This window comes from Apis mellifera, linkage group LG8, assembly GCF_003254395.2.
Source record: "Apis mellifera strain DH4 linkage group LG8, Amel_HAv3.1, whole genome shotgun sequence".
NCBI lineage: Eukaryota > Metazoa > Arthropoda > Insecta > Hymenoptera > Apidae > Apis > Apis mellifera.
In genome coordinates this window covers 7,055,435-7,074,551 of record NC_037645.1, presented here as the reverse complement: position 1 = coordinate 7,074,551, position 19,117 = coordinate 7,055,435, and the positions used below count along the sequence as shown (strand labels likewise).

General features: G+C 35.4%; 1 protein-coding gene across 25 annotated transcripts in view; it reads left to right on the top strand.

Annotated features, from left to right (window-relative positions):
• LOC409722 (basement membrane-specific heparan sulfate proteoglycan core protein) overlaps nt 1-19,117 on the top strand; it is a 153,712-nt gene that overhangs the window by 84,785 nt on the left and 49,810 nt on the right. The gene's annotated exons all lie outside the window — the stretch shown is intronic.

Here is a 19,117-nt window from a genome sequence, read left to right as displayed (position 1 = left end):
ATTTGACAGAGGGAGGAAACGATTATCCAGTGCTGAAACTGAACCAAAGTGGATGTAGAGGTGCACGAGGAATCTGTGCAACAAATTATTTTTAGGGCGGAAATAAATGAGAGATGTTCGAAGATGTTAGATCAGGTTGGATCGAGACATTCTTCGTATTCTTCTATTTTTGTTCTATTACCACGAATTCTAAATGGGAACAAAAGGGAATATGGGAAGTGTATCTCTGTAATTCAAGTTTTCAATTATTTTTAATTTATGCAAGTAACAGAAGAAAAAATATTAGATTAAGTTAAATATATTTTTCCTTCGTATCGATTCCTTTACGACTTTAATGGAAACAATGTGAATTTAGAAATCTTTTCACAATCTTTCTAACATATTTTGCAATTATTTCTAGTTAAGAAAACACATAAGAGAAGAGCGTTAAAAATGTTAGGTTAGATTAGATACATCCGATTCTTACGTATTCTTATGACGAGCGCTTTAATGGAAACAATGTGGATGTAGAAATCTTTTTAGAATCTTTCCAACATTTTTTAATTATTTTTACTGCGGAAAGAATGGAAGAAATGTTAGATCTTTATACATATCCGATTGTTTACGTGTGAACGTTAAAGTCTATTAGGAATCTTCGTAACAATTTTTATTTGTTTTTCGTACAGAAGAACAGAATGTTGAAAATGTTAAATAAACCTTATTCAGCATGGTTTCTTTCACGATTAAAATCAAAAGTAGTCCAAGAAAATCATACCAAAGAATCTCTGTAACGATTTCATTTTTTTAAAAATAATATAATAACGTTTGGTCAGGTCGAAACTTTCCATATCCTCCATGTCGATTCTTATTTTCTCGAAGGAGAAAATAAGAAAAGAAAGGAGGAAAATATGTTGGAGTCGTAGCAGGTCGAGCGAGATGACAGGAAACGTAACCGTGAAAATGGCACGCAATGCGATAATAAATGCTAAATGTGTAAGACTCGGGAGGATCATGACTGTGTGCGCGCGCGCGCAAGCTCGCGGTGACGGTATAATAAATTATTCGGTCGCGTTCACCTTGGCATGTAACGGCGTTCTAATGCATATTGGAACAGCTTTATCGTGGGTGTGTGTGCACGCGCGCCTCGAATACGGTTAAGATGTTTCTCCCGTGATGCAGTCGATCCACTTATCCCCGCGAAGTTGCGCGCGCGCGAATTTCACCTGGAACATTATCGTTTCTGTTTTTAGACGTTTCGAGTGCAGCCTCGAACATGCATGATTTTTGTAATCCTTGCGCTTTTGGCTTTTTGTTTCTTTCGATGATTTTCTCCTTGAGCTGGGTCTGAAAAAGAGTCTCGTCACTTTATTATTTTTATTTCTCTTTTGTGTTTGGCAAGTTGATGGATTTTTTACTATTGAATGATTAGAATATTCTTGAAAATTGTTCTCGAAAGTTAAAATCTATGTTGTTCGATGTTGTTTCCAATTTGAATTGAATAATGTAAAGGTATATAGGCGTACGTAAAGTTGTACAATCTTGTAAAGTTCGTGTGTTTATTTAGATAGCATGGTACGCAAATAAGCCACTCGTACGTAACCCCTTGAGTTCGCGCAAAGAATTTATTTAAGGATGGATGTTTCCAGTGGGGATATTGTACTGTAATCTTGAGCAGTGCCAGTTCAAATTAGAAAAATTGCGTTGTTACGACGAAAAGAAATCTGGTTCATTGGATTACATCAAATGTATCAAATCTCGCGTAAAAAGTGTGCCAATTTTTGACTTCGATTTTATACGTTCGATTCGAAAATAAACGATAATTTCGTATCGGATTTGACGCCTAAGGCTTGGGATGATTTAAGGTTAAGTTAGATTTTCCTTTGCAGGGTAGAGTAATCGTAGAAATGGATTTGGCTTGGATCGGTGAAAAGTGATGATTACACGCGCGGTTGAGCACGCAAAACGTTCCTTTGTGCGAACTCCATCATTCCTCATCGCCGCTTCCGCTTGCCACGAGTGTTTGTCGCTCCGCGCCATTCCGCTATCTGATCGAGATTCCCACTTCCGTGTTCTTTATCTAGATTACGTAAATCTCATTATTCGAGTGCAATCTCTTCCAAACTTGTAACCAAGGAGATTCCCTGATCGAAGCCTTTGCTCAACACGGTGCCGTGGCCAATTCTAGATAACCGTGGCTAATCGTTAATTTCATCTCGAAATTATCAAAAAAAAAGAAGGAAAATAACTTTACGTCTTCAATATGTCAGCTAATTGCGCGAATAATTGCGGAAGTCTCTTAGAACTATATAAAAAAATAAAGATTAGAAGATTATAAGGATATTAGATAGGGATATTTTTCTATAATCCTAGTTATCCCTAGAAATTTTACAGAAAGGGGAATAGGAAAAGTCACTAGACAGATGCATCTTTTTCAAGTTCTTAGCTATTCTAGGTAACCCTAGAAAATAACTTTTCGTGAATTTTACAAAGGGAGAGGTGACTATACTTTTTTCAGCTCAATAATCTCGATAACGAACATTTTGATTCGTGTATAATTAATAATTATTATAATTAATTATTAATATTAATAATAATTCAAATGTACGGGTAGTTGGAAACGTTTCAAGGGCCGTGCGCAATCCTGAGAAGAGCAAATGTTCGTCACGCGAGACGAGCGAGGAGGAGGAGGAGGAGGAGGAGGAGGAGGAAGAGGTGTAGGTGTTACGTTCTTCCGTTCTGGCAGGACGAGATTAGAGTTCACGGCGATTCGAGTGCATAATGGTCGTGCACTCGGTCTCGACCAAGTACAAAGGTCGACCGAATTTCTCAGATTTAACGCGTTTATCCTAACTCCAACCCCCCGCCCCTGCTCGTCCACCTCGCTCCTTCCTTCTCCTTCTCTTACGGTATTCCTCGCCACCATTCCTTCCTCAATATTTTATTAAGCTCTTACGAAGATGAAGCTCGCGAAAATGCACGGTTTAATCGCGTTAAGTGAATTTTAGAAATTTTCAGTGGTGGCGGATACTCCCCTCCCTAAATTCTCCACGATTATTCCCCTCGTTGGCATTCCGTTATCGACGGAATTCTTGTTCGATGAATCTAATAGATCCAATCGGCGATAAGATTCTCGATATGGTTCGTTACGTCTCAGATTTCTCGCGTGATGATGAAAATGTATGGCGATATACTTGAACGTATACGTGTGTAACGTCACATGTGTATAACAGGAGACAACAGGAGTCTACGAGAAATAAAAGATTACGAAACGAAAGCTGTGTGTGTGATAATTAAGAATTTTATTTACGTTTCGATGTAATTTATTATACGTGGATCGTTGATATAATAGATTGAGATAATACGCTTGTTTCGCTTGATTACAATATCGTGTCATCATTTCATTGATGAATGATATCTCGCGTATTTTCATACGCGAAAATACCTAATCTCCACATGTGTACATTCGATTCAATCTCAATTTGTTGTTATTTATGGTTTCATTCCTTTTTTTAGCGGATGGAAAATCGTTCGATCTCCGATTGTTCAACTTTTGTATCAAATATATCGTTCCTTTCATCTCGATATCTCTTTGAGCAAAAAAGGTTAATTATCCGTTAAGAATTGCAAGGATTGCAACAAATGAAACGTTTCACGAAACGAGGACGATGCTTAAATTTAATCTTTGTTATTTTTAAAAACGTGAATAATATAATAATTTGGGAAAAGAAAAAATTTTTTAAAGATGTCGGTCGAAACGTTATTTCTCTTATCAAAATTCATTTAACTGACTCTTATTGTTTTCATGTTTTAAAAAAAGCATTTTCAAATAATGAGCAATTTCTTCTCGGGTTAACAGTATATCCATATTTCTCTCTCTTTACGTTAAAATTAATTGAAAATAAAATTTGAAAATTTGTATAAAACTGTATTTTCATTCGCCGCATATTATTCCAGTAAATATATAAATATTATATTGAAAAAAATTGAAAAATTCAAATATTGAAAATTTACATAAATATATTCATAAATATTTTTATCGATATATAAATTATGATTATGACAACTTTTTTCATACCTACTTAAATTCATTAATGTTCCTTATTTGTTTCAATGTCAATGTAAAAAAAACAAAACTATTTTAATCCTATTTGTATTTTCTCAAAGAATATCGAAACAATTTTTTTCATTTATTTTTTATCATCTATGCTGTATCAATTATTGATAAATGATCCTTGAATTAGATGTTTCTCGTGCGATAATTGCCATCGTTAACACAATTACATCCCTATTATACAAATGAACTTCGTTTCTGATCGATAGTGCGATCAATTATATTATACCATTGTAATGCCAAGGTTTCTTCAACACCAGTATAATGATGATAAAATTATTATATAAGATAAATCATTGTATCGAGTCCTTGTAATTGTAACCATCGAGTCCTTTCTAAGCACGATTTTCTTCATTAATCAATATGAGAAATTGAATGAAATTTGCAAATTTAAAAAAGAAAAACTGAGTTAGTTAAAATTTAAATCGGTTTGTTATGAAGTTATATTATTGCAACATACGTTACAAGTGATTTTTATCTTTTTAAATAAGAATAAGAACGAAACATAAAAATAGCATATTGGATAAGTCATCAGCGTGTTTGTTTTCCACGCGTGTGGCTCAAGATCGAATCTCGGTTATCCCCCAGAAATTTTTTCATCCATTTTTTCTCGCTTCCTCTCACTTTGTTCTCCATATCGATCGATTTTGATCTCAAATATTTGTCGTCATGCTTGTTTAACAATGTTCCATTGTGAATTATTCATTCTACATGCGGTGTGATTAGAAATCATACCGTGAATAATATAAATGCTTGTGAAACGCATTATCTCGCTGCCACACACAGGTTTAGCTTTCTGGTAGAAAAAAAAATATCTTTAGATAGAGAAGAAGAAGAAGAATGTCTTGTTAAAATTCTCCAACATAGCCAACTTTGCGATTAGCGCGCATATAGAATGGTTGTCAATTAGATCTTCTCTCGATACGATAAAATAATGGACACCAGAGGCGCTTCTGGTATTCGAGATAAAAGGATTGATGATATGATGAATGATGATTTATTGATAATTTCGAAAGAATTTCACACGAGGCGATATGCGTGACGAAGCTCAATGAAAGTGACCCCCAAGGGGCAATCAAAGCGGCGGCAAAACCAGTTCCTTCTGTTTGCCTTTTACTGTGACTACTTATTGACACCAATTGGACGGATTTGAATAAATCTGATTGTTGTTCTCGCCAAGAGTTTCTTCTATGGTTTCGTCACAACTGAAATATAATTGTAATAGATAATGCGTTGCAAAAAACCGTATCAATAGTAATTGTAATTCGTCTCTAACGATTTCAAACGATTTAAAACCGTACGAATCTGGAATGTAAAACTTGGCTTGATCAATTCCGCACCTGAAACGAATCGAAAGATTCGAAATGGAACTCTAAATATCCCATAAGCAATAACTTGCTTATAACATTTATATAACATAACATTCCCTCCCTTTTTAGACATTCGTCGAATCATTTATCGTCCAATTCGTACTTCAAATCAATGAAACTTCGTTGTGCACGCACAACAGCGACTTCGCAGTGGTAAAGAACGATCCTCAGTAGAGCGCATGCGCGAGAAAGGTTAATTGGAGTGGTAGAAAAAGGCGCGACCGGATCAAACGAACCTTCTAGCCGTGCTGATAAATAATTAAAGAGGTCTGGTTCTCTCGGTTTCCTCGTGCGCTGGGTACGAAAGGAATGGAGCCACGTGGAGGAACACCCACGATACGCGGTAATTAAAACGCCACTCTGCTCGGTTGATCTCATCATGGCCGTGGGTGTCGAGCATTCGAACCAACGGAAAGAATTAGCGGTCCGCTGATGTCACCGCGTGATACGGAACAAAGAAAAAAAAAACAAAAAAAAAAAAAAAGAAGAAGAAAAAAGAAACAGACTGAACCACTGTTATAATTAGAGGCGCTTCTTGCAAAAGCTAAACGGCCGGTGACAAAGGCGGCCGTTGGACAATGTTCTGCGGAATTGTGTGTTGCGTGTAATACGCAAGCAAGATTCCACGACGTGTTTATCTTAAATTTGTTTAATTGTTATACGTTCCTACGTGCAAAAGCTTTTCGGTTCGCCCAAAAAAAAGGAAGTTTCTTTGGTTGAGATCTTCCGATGTCATCATCAGATACCAACTTAAATTTATCTTGTTGCTCAATCTGCCAACGCATCAGAGATTTCCAAACGGGTGGAATTTCTCAATCTTCTGGTTAGATTTCTGGCGTCTCTATATATCAAATCACCTTATACGGCCAGAGCCGGGTTCTCTTGCGTTTCGAGCATGGTTCACTGCCGCCGATAAATCACTCGTGACAATTCGGACCCACGTTCGTTGTATAAGTTTTTATACGTTTCATTGAATTTCCATTCACACCCACACTGCTCTTCGTAGATGGTGATCTAGGAAGATAGGAAATCGTGAGGAACGATAAGAATTTATATTACCAAAGATTACCATCTCTTAAGTAATTAGTATGAAGATGTAAAACTTCCTGTTTTGTCCAACTGTCAAAACACATCAATCATCTTCGTATTCATTATCGTTGAATATCGTTGATTGATCGAATCTAAGCCGATTCACCGTTTGCATAATCGAGAATATTCCATCCAACGCTCGATTAGAATCTTCAGACTACTAATAATGGTCACGTAGGTGGGTTTGATACATTTCACGAAAAAGAGAGGCTTTCGCCTGGATATTCATTTAGACATTGACACAGTAACTCACATGACGAAAAGTGAGGTCAGCCAGTGTCTTGGCCGGATACATAATAATGTCGCCGTTAACAAAATGGCGACGAATCATTTCCAAGGAAACTCGTGGCTTGATGAACAATTAGCCTACAATGTGCGCTACTTGAATGTCGCGGTTCGATTATGTTACGAGAACTTAAATTGACTCATTGCGTCATTGAAGATGTTTGTATCACGTTTCTTAAAAATAAGAAAATTCTGAAGAAATTTGGTAAATGCCTCCAATTTAACTTTTAATCATTTTTAATAACAGATCCTTTCGTTTATATATATAAAATAGATTATAATATTCAATTATTATATGTATTGCCTTATGTAATATATAATATACGTCAATATTGTATCGCAGTTATGACGTTCCATTATATGAATTAAAAAAGTATCGTATATCGATTGTCTGATTAGCTTCATCGATTAAGACATTGACCAGTAACTCGAAGATTCCGAGTTCGATCCCTAGTTTCCACGAAAAAGTTTTTCCAGGTTTTTTCTCTCAAATTTCTTCATTATCCCATCATAATATCTCTATAATATCGAATTATCGCAAATTTGTAATTAATATGATTTTTCTAAGAGAAAAAAAATGCTAAATGATCTCACAACCGATGATGGAACCAGAAAGGGGGGATGTTATTTCTCATCTCGATGACGAGATCCAAATACGTATGTGATATTAATATTATTATAATAACCGTTGGCAACACAACATTTTCTCTGCAGTTTTCTTCTCCGATATCGAATAGATTCCTTCGGCTCTGCTCATCCTCTTTTGATCGAACATAAAAGATCGAGATCTCGCCGAGCGGAAAAGGGGAAGTGATGTCACCGCGTTTTCCGCGATATACCACCGATACCGTGCTCGATGAACTCATCGTGTGCAACGCACGACTGGTGACATAACTGGCGATGCATGTGCACACCATCAACGAGTTCCCTTTAACGTGATTCGATCGTGTCATATATTTCGCATAGATTCGTAAAGAAGAGTTGTGTATATTGGTAAAAGAAAAAGGACAAAAAAGGAGAAAAAAGAAGAAAGAGAAGAGGGACACTCGACTCCCCTTCTGAGTGTGCGTCGTTGCGTATATTCATTCGTGCACATAATTGTGGAGTAATTAACCGTGCATTGTCAACCGATTGAAAAGGCAATAGGAAGCGTCCTCCAGGTGACTCGTGCCGCCAATTACGGGCGAATTTTGTGAATGCAGAAATGTCGTATGCGAAAATCGTTCGGTTGAATCGATCCATGAATTATGCATCGACAATTAAAGAAAACAAATGGATTTTACAAACGAAAAAATTATTTCGAATGCATTTTTTAAAAATATATTTTTATATTCTGTCTTTAAGATGATTGATTATATTGAAAATTAAATCGTTTGTCGATCCTTAAATCCAAAAATATTTATATCTGTTTATGATACATTCATTGTCGAGTTTCTAAACACGTTCGACCATTAACTGTGTTATCAAGTTCGAGGATACTGCAACAATTATTTCCATGAAAATTCAACTTCATAGCTTATCTATTATATTTAAAATAGCAAGAGGGAAGTTTCCCAATGCGAAATAAAAGTTGATGCGGTTTTGGTTGAATGGCATCGAACGAGCACAAGATAAAAAATAATTATTATGGATAACTGTAATGCGAAAGATAACTGTCAACGAGAGAATCGGATTATGAGAGATACAAATATATATATACATACACGAATTGGGGAATTTGTAGACAATTTACAGCACGGATATGTATGTGTGAGAGAGAGAACAGTGTCAAACAAAATCTGGCTTTCGAAAGTCTGCTCGTCGAAGCTATGTTGGGATTTCGAACGGTGTCTAAAAATGTGCCGGTGGAAGGCATCCTCTCGGCGTATCAGCTGCGGATGCAGTAAAATATGATTCCTTCCCACCGGCTAGGAGACTTGCATAGCCGAGAATTTCTCGTTGATAAAGAGATATCTTCCGCACGAAACTTCTTTCAATTCGAAATATGAATATTTCTACGAAGGCTCGGCATCTTTTACCGTTCTCGCCAACCTTTAAGAACTAGAATTGCCAAAGGAATATTTCTTAAAAAAAAAAAAAAAAACGTAATTCCGAAATAATCTGCCAATCAAATTTACCCGTCTTATCCAATTTTACAAACGATTTTACGTATCTCTTCTTCTCTAAAATTATCCCATTAATCAAATCCATAAAGAGAATAGAATCCAAATAGAAAATGTGTTAGATTTTCTGTAGTATTTTTAACTTTGTCGCTTATCGCCAGTGTCGCGTGGATCCACAGAATTTGATCCGTGGAATGAAATTCATTCCCTCCTCCCTCGAAAACGGGGGATGAACGAACGTTTACGAGAACAGAGACAAAAAAAAACAATAGAATGAAAGATAGAATGAAAAGTCGAGGGAGGAGATAGGATGGCCGATCGACAGAGAAGAAGGGGACGCTCGGTTGAATTCTAATTGTGTCTGGCGAGAACAAACCGCACGTCAGTTAACGAACGAAAACGCGTCGCGTGGAGAAAAAGTGAGTGAGCGAGATGAGAGAGGAGGAAGAGAGAGAGAGAGAGAGAGAGATGGCAATGACTGCATATGCTCGGCGGACAAACGATAGCGTGACCTGTTATGAAATAACGATCCGGTCGGCCGCTGTCCACCCACGCGTGACACGTATCCGCGGCTCGAGCATTTATTTATCGACAATTCGTTTTACCTGGACGTTATTTACGACACTCGAGGGCGGAAAGAGGCTGGGTGCCGCGTACGGTTATCGTTGACCGTTGTCGAAATCGGTGCCCTCCACTCGTCGCGTCGACTAACCTATCCATTCGACGAGACTCCCTTTGTCCGCGGCAAATTTTTCCGCTTGCCGATTGATCGATCCTGCCGATCGTTCTCGTGACTGTTGCTGATAACCTCGAATAGAAATGGTTCGGTTAGGTTGGAAGAATATATTCCTGTTTTGGAAAGGAGGGCAAGTTATTGGATCGTTCTTTTTTAGAGGGAGAGAAAAAAAGATTTGTTCTTATTTAGTGATGAAGTTTAAATGTAAAGCAGCAGGATTTTTCGAAGAAGATATATATAAGGGAGGAGAGTATTTAGGTTAGTTTTGAATATTGTTGAAAGGGAAGAAGAAGTTAGGTTAGGATATTTGAAATCTATTCGAGATGACAAATAATTAATAATCCTTTTTATACGAATATTTTAATCTAAATTTCGAGTTAAATTATCTCTTTCCATGGGAAACAGAACTTAGGTTAGACTTTCGAAGAATATTCGTCTTTTGGAGAAGAAGGGCAGGTTATTGAATTATATTTATATTAGGTTGTTTGAAAAAGATTGTTCTTATTTAGTGATGAAGTTTAAATGTAAAGCAGCAGGATTTTTCGAAGAAGATATATAAGGGAAGAGAGTATATTTAAGTTAATTTTGAATATTGTTGAAAGGGAAGAAGAAGTTAGGTTAGGATATTTGAAATCTATTCGAGATAACAAATAATTAATAATCCTTTTTATACGAATATTTTAATCTAAATTTCGAGTTAAATTATCTCTTTCCATGGTGGAAACGGAACTTAGGTTAGACTTTCGAAGAATATTCGTCTTTTGGAGAAGAGATTATTGAATTATATTTATATTAAGTTGTTTGAAAAAGATTGTTCTTATTTAATGATGAAGTTTAAATTAAAGCAGCAGGATTTTTCGAAGAAGATATATATAAGAGAGGAGAATATTTAGGTTAGTTTTGAATATTGTTGAAAGGAAAGAAGAGGTTAGGTTAGGATATTTGAAATCTATTCAAGATGACAAATAATTAATAATCCTTTTTATACGAATATTTTAATCTGAATTTCGAGTTATATTATCTCTTTCCATGATGGAAACGGAAATGGTTAGGTTAGACTTTCGAAGAATATTCGTCTTTTGGAGAAGAAAGGCAGATTATTGAATTATATTAGATTGTTTGAAAAAGATTGTTCTTATTTAATGATGAAGTTTAAATGTAGCAGGAAGATTTTTTTAAAGAATGGTTTGTATAATAGAAGAGAATATTCAGGTTAGGAACTGTTTTGAATATTTTAAAGTTAGGTTAGAATTTTTGAAGCCTCGTTCGAGATGACTAAATTTATTGCTTCGATATTGCTTTTTATATACGTACGAATATTTTTGAATTATATTTAAATTATCTCTTTCGAAGGAAAATGAAAGGATAAATGATTAAGATAATAATCAATTTTAAACTATTTTCACGTACAATGTCGAAATTAATCAAAGGGGAGCAATTAGACGGTTTGACAATTACAATTTTTCAACCTAACCTCTGAGAACTCTGAGTGCATATCTTTATTAATCCAAGCAACGCTTCATCCGTAGTCGTCCCGTGGGGACGCGCGAAACTGTTGCCTCGATTCCTGCCGCGATTTTTCGCGTCCCTCTCAATTTGCCAACCTCTCCATTGATTGAACGACAAGCCACGGGGCCCGTTTACAAGCGGCACGATTCCGCAGGGAGAACAGAATAGTCCGTTGTAGTCGGTTTGTAGAAACGTGCGATTATATTGCGGAGATAAGGCGGTGGGATGATGAAGAAATACTTTTCTTCGTTCAAACGCCTTCTTTCATGCGATTAATCATCGAAAAATATTAATAATTTGTCAATAATTCGTGTTTCAATATATATATATATATATATATATATATATATATATATATATATATATATATATATATATGCAATGGGACTTTTGAGAAAATATTCGAACATTATTTTAATTCGTCCAACTTCTGATTTCCACCTACGAAGAATATAATAATTTTTCTCAATTTTTAATACAATTTTTGAATTTTTAGAGAACGAAAGAGACATTAAATTATAAGTATTTTATAATTTAATATTTTTCTCTGTTTAGTAGTCATTATATTTAAAGACAGAAAATGTTCGAACATTATTTTAATTCGTCCAATTTCTGATTTCCTACGAAGAACAATAATTTTTCTCAATTTTTAATACAATTTTTGAATTTTTAGAGCTTTTACAGAACGAGAGAGACAGTAAATTATAAGTATTTTATAATTTAATATTTTTCTCTGTTTAGTAGTCATTATATTTAAAGACAGAAAATGTTCGAACATTATTTTAATTCGTTCAACTTCTGATGTCCTACGAAGAACATAATAATTTTTCTCAATTTTTAATACAATTTTTGAATTTTTAGAACGAGAAAAACAGTAAATTAAAATATTTTGTAATTTAACAATTTTCTCTGTTTAGTAATCATTATATTTAAAGACACGAAAATTTAGCCTTTTTAAAATTTTATTATTTCTGATAAAAAGGAAATTCCCTTGGTATACAGTTCCACACACAGTGTCCTTTCATTAAAAAATACAAAACGTTCGTTAACATACTAATAAAACAAAAATTATTCGAATTCACTGAATTCGTGAGCCACATATATATATATATATATACCAACACTTGAAAAATTCTATCAAATGATACATTTTAACTCCTTTTAACGTGTACAGAAGACAAAGAAATTCTTCTTTCGTAAAGTTTGTTTCGAACCAATGTTATATCCAAGTTTTCTTCAACTCGTGATTTTCGAAATAATAAAAAGATTGTGGAATCGATCGATCGAAGGCGAAGATCTCCTCTCGCGGGCGAGGAATTTTTTTTCCCCGCTTGGAGCAGCCGTTTTTCGAGAGGGCCGCGAGCAATTCCGCGTTGGATTTCATAAGATAGCAATGATCCGGCCGTGGAAATGGGAATTATGGCGGGTTGGATCGCGATAAGGGGCCGAGACGTACGCTCAGCCGTGGTTATCGCACGAGTTTACGCATGCAGACCGGTGTAGATTACTCGGTTGATTTTGCACGCGCGCGAAAGGCTAAACGCTTCACGCTCTAGAAATATAACGGAAGCGGCCACCACGTTCGAGGAATTAATATTCAATTACGAAAGGAAGTATTTCTTTTCGAAAATTTTCAACTTCGTACATTCGAGTCGTTAACCACTTCGATTCCTAATTTTTCCTAGTTCGAAAGGCTTTGAATTATTAAAAAAAAAAACTATAGGTGATTATCGATAGAGAGTTTGAAAAAAAATTGTTACTTTCAAAGACGAATAAGTTTTCTCTCCTAACAGAACTCGTTCAGATTTATGGAAAAATTTATATTACATCGATTTATTTGTTTGTATTTTTAACTCGGAGTATGTATAATTTTTTTAAAGCAAACAAATAAATAAAGTTAAACAGATCGAGAACCACTGCTTGGAAGAATTCCACCGGTACGAATCATAAACCTAAAAAAGAATTTGCTATCTAAAGAGAACCAGTGTAACAATGTTACTTCTAAGATTTCTTCGCGTTGTAGAAAATAAAAATAAGATCCGGATAGGAAGGAAAAAGAAAGAAAAAGAGATACAAGGATAAAAGGCGGTTTCCTTTTTACGAGTAGTAAGTCTAAACGGAAGTTGAGAGCCACTGTTCGGAAGAACGCTTAAATCGAGGCGCAGCCGCGACTTCCGCCCGGCTCGAGTCGCGCTCCTACTCGCCAAAGTATTTGTCATTCGGGGGGAAATTAATTGTAAACGAGTTATCGATTGCGCCACTCGGCGCGCGGCTTCATTGTGCACACGATTCGAACGTTCGACGATTTATTCATCGATCCTCGTCCCATTCTTCTCCTTCTTTTTTTTTTATTTTTCATACACAATGTATATATGATAATACACGATGCAAAGGAAACGTTGCCAGGAGAAAAAGCTTATATCGATATCCTTCGATGCGAAAAAAAAAAGAAAAATAAAAATTAAAGATAAGATAAAAAAAAAAAGAAGACGTGGAATTTTTCGTTAAAAATAATTTCGAAGAATTATCTTGGATTTAGCCAAGTATATACGGCTATATATACGGTGATTAATTATAACGTTTAAATTGCAAATCGGCCGGTAAAATATGTCGAATCCCTGGTGGTTAGGGGGAAGAGAACGTTCTCGGATGTATGACGCGATTGTACTTTATATGCCGCGTTCATATATCGCGACTGTCCCGTTGGAAACGTTGGCTCGCCCGTTGCCCATCGAGGGGCGATTTTTCATGCAAATTTGCCCGCTAGATCGATGGTAATTCTTCTGAAACGATTAGTATTCCGTGTAACTGTGAGATCTATATATGTATATTTATTATTCCAATTATTAATTATAAATCTAAACGATCTAAAATTGAGCAAATAGAGATAAGTTTTTCTTTTTTTAATAAAATTAATACTCGATATACTTGAATATATTTTTATTACTTCAGTCCAAGAAGAATTAAATTTTGAATTTTTTACTCCTATCTTTGGAGAGAAGAAGAAACGCATCTTCATTTTCTTCCTTTTTTTTTTTTTAAATACGACTGAAAACTGTATATGGATGATAAAAATTCTAATCTCAAAAGTAATTATCATATCTTGGAAAGAGATTGATTTTCGTAATTTTTATTATTGTTGTTCGACAATTATTATTGTTGCAAAGAGAGGAAAAGTAGAGTGGGAACTGCTTCCGCTTCTCGAAGGGAAATCACGCCCTTTTTGTTTCCGTGTCTCATTAGGACGAGCCCCGAACTCGTTATCTCCTAAATCACGCGAATACTGCGAGAATACTTGCTCATCTACCGTACTGCTTTTTCCGAACTGCAAAACGCAGTTCGTTCCTCTTCGTGAATATTCGAATATACAGTTGAAAAAAAATCCGATTAGTTCGAAAAATCATTTTATCCTAATCCAACGAATGGATTAGGATCAATACAATATTCATTTTTGGATCAATGATAAGAAATCGAAAGATAATTACGATAATATTATAGTAAATCTGTTGTGATATAATTTGAAGTTATCTATGTATATGTACATACGTTAAATGCGAAGGTGATAAGAAGGAAGAAGATGAATTTTTCAAAAAATTTTTTATTAGATTATGTATAAAGCGTAGAAAAGATTTCCAGATATTCAAAGAAATTAAAAATGAAATGAAAAATATAAATGAGAGATGACATTAATAAGAAAAACCATTATATGGAATATTAAACAAAGAATTTCGAGTTAATAATCTTTGCGACGTAGGTACAGTTGATTCTTATTTGATCATCGAAGTCAAGTTTCGATTGTCACGGTTCGAACTTGGATGGGTGACCGTTTGCAAAAAGTACCAATGTTAATGTTGCTTTGTGGTTTTTAGAATACATTTTAAAATAAAATTCTTTAGTTAATGACTGTGAAGTTAATTGATTCTGATTAAACAACAAATAAAATCAAATAATAATACTCATAATAATAAATAAATAATAAATAAATAATAATAAAAAGTTTCAAAATTCTAAAAAAAAAACGATGTAAAATGGTATCAAAGAGAAAGATAGAACACAAATTTGTGTGCAAAGGAAGAGAAAAAAATTCTCAAGAAGCCACCAACAACCACACTATTTCTCGAGGAAAAATTCCTTCAACAACAATATAACAAACAACAACAAAAGCACAACGTCTCGGGGATATTCAACAGCGCGTGTCCCCTCAAATGCTTACGCGGAGCGAACGTACATCAGTCGCGGTGAAGAAAAAACTCGACTCGATATAAAGCTTTGGGATATTAACATGACAGGCAAAAGGCAGCATCAAATTGCTGGACCTAAAAGCAAGAGCGGCCCCTCTGCTAAATCGTCCGTGCTCTTCTAATGGAGTGCCAGCGGGGGAAGTTTGTCCCCATGGGGTTGTTCCTTCTTCATCACCCACTATACCCCTTATGCTTTCAGCTCTCTCTCCTCTGCTTTCTAATAAACGTGTGTCATAAGAAAGAAGGGAAAAAAAAGAAAAGGATAGGAGGAAAAAAATTTACGAAGAAAAAGGCAATTTCCAAAATTGTTGTTCGAGAGAACCACGGGATCATCCGTTAATTGCCGTTCGAAGAAACGTGGTGTTGCAAACGATTGTTCGAAAAAGAAGTAAAATCCCTTCTCTCTTTCTTCCTCCTTCCTTTGTATATGACAAATTAATTCAACTTTCGTGATATACCTCTCGAAGATGGTATCTTTTCCAGGTTGATGCTAGTGAAAAAGCTGCGGTGCAGCTTCGCACGGGTTGTTGCACGCGATACTAATGTCCTCGTTACTGCGCTCGAAAAACTGTGTGTTTCTTCTTGATGGAGAAGGGAGGAGGGAGAAGGGAGATCATCTCTCTAATCGACCTTGACATTTTTATAAACGAATATAGTAGAAAAATGAGAAAGATAAAACAGAATAGATAGTAGAACGAAAATTATGGACGAATAGAAAGAAAAAAAGTCAATTGATTTTTCGACGAATCGAATATCGATGATTCAAATAATCTTTTTATTTTTAATGATGGTACGAATGATGGTAACCTATACACTGCGACATATATACAGCCGCGATTCTCTCATCATTATATATTGCGTGCTATTTTGACCCTGTTTCGATGGTTACATCCACGGGTGTCCAAGGGGGAGAGGTAAAATGGCGTTTCAAGTCTGCAAAAATTGCGTGTTTTATCAACCTTTGGGTTGGTAAACTCGCGACGTCAAAGTGGTTGGAAGACGGCGGAGCGGCAATTTTGCAGAACTTCTCGGTGCTTTAAATAGTTATGATCGAAGGAGCGGCAGGATGTCGGGAGGGGATGGGGCGGGGGAGGAGTGATAAGAGAATCGCGGCTGTAAAAAGATGCATCTTGAAGCCGTGGGTTTTTCGAGCCTCGAGACACGCTCTCATGCATCTTTAGAGCATAAAAAAGAAGAAAAAAAAGAAAAGAAAAGAAAGGAAACCGGGGAAACTTTTCCATCCACCTTGGCACACCACCTCCAACATCCTCGCGACACCTTGTTCCCTCAATATTTCACTCCATCTCGCGGCTCTCTCTCCTTCCTGCTTCCTCGCTCTCGATAAAGATGTTAATGCTGAATTTCAATGGAATTCGATTGTTTCGAATTTCACGAGAAATGATGGTGGAAAAGTTGGAAGGAAATTTCGCGAAAGTTTATTTTATAGAGTGGTTGGTAGCTGGTCCCTTATTTCTAGAGTGGTAAATATTTTTCAGAAATAGATTTCTTCTTGTTAGTGATTCATCTGTAACGCACTGTATTTAGAAGGATAGAAATATGCGTGAAATTATTGAATATTAGAAGATGGAACGAATGCTGCATTATAGAAATAAAATGAAAACTTGGTTTTGAAGAAATTAAAAATTAAAAAACGTAATGGCGTAATTACGAATCCAATCCAAAATAAAACTTTTAATTATAAATATTTAATAAATTTCTTAAATTTAAAAAATGATACTTTTAGGTTCCCGTTGAGTTTTACTATTAAGAATACACGCAAAAGAAGAAAAAAAGGAGCGAAAAATTATTTTAATTCTACAAAACGAAAGTTAAATTGCACGTAACGTAGAATTGAAATTAAAGTCTAAGCTGATCTCTCTATCAAAGACAATCTGCTTTCGTTGAATTAAAATTCCACATACATACAAGTCTGTGTGTGACTTCGATATTATACGAGAGAAAGAAAGGGTTCATCGACATCAGTTTAAACGTTCGTCTACCTTCATGAAATAAAAATTATTTCGAAATGGATGGAAAAGATGGATTCCAAAGTCGTTTTCGAGGATATATAACTAGTTTTGCTGAGTACGAGTCTATGGACATATCCATTATGGTATTCAAAGAGTGGAAAGGAATAAGAATATGGAAAACACGAGGCACGATCAGGTTATGTCTGGTGAAGGGACTTGAAGTATGCTTTGACACGAGAGATTGTCACACAATCTCCTCACTTGACTCTGACTGCCCATTCGCCGCTATATTGCCATGAAAACCAACAGGAATTCTCCTTAACCTTCGTCAGAGAGGTTGAAATCAATTTGGTCACCTTAAATCTCGTATTACTTTATAGCCAAGCAACGGAGATCATGGTGCACAAAAGGTGTCTTTTGCCAATGAAGATATACCTTTGATAAACGGAACGAGGTTAGGTTTCGTTTATTTATTAATAAACTCTCGAATCGAAAACTTTTTCAAAACTGAAAAAAGAAATCTTCGATAGAAAGAATTATCATACTTTATATTTATCTATTGTTTGAAAATAATCTAATCTAAACTTTGAAATAACCGCAAGACATTAAAATTCTCTCTTATTATCGTCTGAAGAGATAAATCAATCTCAAAATCAATATTCCGTAGTACTAATTTTATCGTCGAATAAATGTTTAAAAAATTAAATCGCATTTCAACGTTTAAAATTACATAGAACAAACAATCCAATACATTTAGGAATTCTCGATGATTTTTGAGAAAAAAAAAAACGAGAAACAAAACAAACTAAAAAAAAAAAAGAACGTACTACTCGATTCTCTTGAAATTGGCCGTGTGTTACCGTTGGTCGGTAACAATATCGGCTAAAGTCGGACGAAAGCGCGGGAAATCGGTGGAAATACGAACCTGATCTACTTTACACGTACTCTCTTCTCACTGTAACGCTATCCGAAACGGGGTGCGATCGGATTGTCTCGAATGAGCATGACATAATTGTGAAAACGAGATGAACCAGTGTCGATCCAATTGCTGAAACAACACCGTGGTCGACGTACTCTCATATCACGTTGAAGTGGTAGCGAAGTCCGGTCTGTCAGCTTGAAACAAGAGCATCCAGCCACGGTTTGTGTTTATCTGAAACGTAATACGAGGGAGGGGGTACTTTTGACAGTATTGTTCTACGATTGTATATACCCATATATATGTATTTATACATACACACATATATATATATAATTATATTGCACAGAGGTTAACTCTTAAGAAAAAGTTACGTGTGATAAGCAACGTTTGATCGTGGCTCGTATAATATTTCTTTTGTTAACTCTTTCGAAATGAGTTACGAGATATCTTACGATGCCCTTCTTCGTAGAGGAAACGATTCAGATTGAAAAAAAAATTCTTCGAAATGTAATTTTCTTTCTTTTTTTTTTCAAATTTATATCGAGATAAATTTTTCTTTTCGTTCGAATTGAAGGAAAATTTTGAAAAAAAAAAGGGATTGTTATTATTAATGTTTTATATCTTATCTCTATTCGCGAGATTATTAAAATTTAATGGCTCGCCTAGGGAACGAAAAAAAAATATATTCTTCCCCCTTATCTCGAATCGCTTTGCAAATCTTCACGCGGTTTAAAACACGCGGTGAGAATTTATCAGAAGCGGTGTTTCCATTATCAGGTGGCGCATAATTTCATAACCAGTGC